This window comes from Bos indicus x Bos taurus, chromosome 1, assembly GCF_003369695.1.
Source record: "Bos indicus x Bos taurus breed Angus x Brahman F1 hybrid chromosome 1, Bos_hybrid_MaternalHap_v2.0, whole genome shotgun sequence".
Classification (NCBI taxonomy): domain Eukaryota; kingdom Metazoa; phylum Chordata; class Mammalia; order Artiodactyla; family Bovidae; genus Bos; species Bos indicus x Bos taurus.
This window is the reverse complement of record NC_040076.1, coordinates 6,911,704-6,913,038: the sequence shown is the minus strand read 5'-3', so window position 1 is coordinate 6,913,038 and position 1,335 is coordinate 6,911,704.

The window sequence follows — 1,335 nt, the reverse complement described above, 5'->3', positions numbered from 1 at the left end:
TTTGCTTTATCAGTAAGTTGTACTGACACACACTACTAGAAAACATTAAAAAAAGTTCCAGACTGGCTAACAAAACTTGAAGTGTGTTAGTTAAAATGAAAGTATTAATTTTATAACCATAGGGTATTTGTTTTTTTCTTTAATAGAAAATTATTTAATTAGTATACATGTGTTCCCCATCCTGAACCCTCCTCCCTCCTCCCTCCCCACACCATCCCTCTGGGTCGTCCCAGTGCACCAGCCCCAAGCATCCAGCATCGTGCATTGAACCTGGACTGGCATCTCGTTTCATACATGACATTTCACATGTTTCAATGCCATTCTCCCAAATCTTCCCACCCTCTCCCTCTCCCACAGAGTCCATAAGACTGTTCTATACATCAGTGTCTCTTTTGCTGTCTCGTACACAGGGTTATCGTTACCATCTTTCTAAATTCCATATATATGCGTTAGTATACTGTATTGGTGTTTTTCCTTCTGGCTTACTTCACTCTGTATAATAGGCTCCAGTTTCATCCACCTCATTAGAACTGATTCAAATGTATTCTTTTTAATGGCTGAGTAATACTCCATTGTGTATATGTACCACAGCTTTCTTATTTGGCAGTAACATACATGTCGTTCTTCTGATGCCAAGCAGTATGCATACGCTGGGGTGTTGGTTGAACTCAAGCCAGTTTCCAAGGCACATACAACCCAAAAAGCCTTAAGAATACCAAAACTGTCTAAACTTCCTGTAAGGTTCTCTATTAGAATTTCTTTTGATGAGTTTCTGTAAGGCCCAGTCAGCCATACTGCATCTAAATTCCTTTGAAATGCCAGAAACAGTGTAGAAGTGTTATTCAGTGACCTCATATAACCAACACATAGTAGCACATGTTCTGTAAAGTAAGTTTACTTTTTACAGTGTTCTTTGCTTTTTTCAAACCTCTATGGTATAAAAATTGACTTGCTTAGTTTATATGTCAAGAAGCATATTTTCAGTTGCATTTTAAGTATCTTTTTTTTGTTCTCTGCTGCTAAAATACATGTATTTTAAGTCATCCATTCAACACATCATTCAGCGCTAGTGAAACAAGTTAACCTGTCTTAGGGATTTTCTGAGCTGTGAAAAAATACTAAAAATCTAGTCCAGGGATTGACAGACTTCCTATAGAGCACTTCCTATAATTAGTAAATGTCTCAGAGGCCTTGCAAGCCACTTCCTCTCTGTCTTAAGTCTCCAACTCTGCCTTTCCCTTGTAGAAAGCAGTCATAGACAGGATGTAAATACCTGATCACATCTGTGTTCCAATAAAACTTACGTAAAAAGACAAAGAGCAGGCCAGATTTATT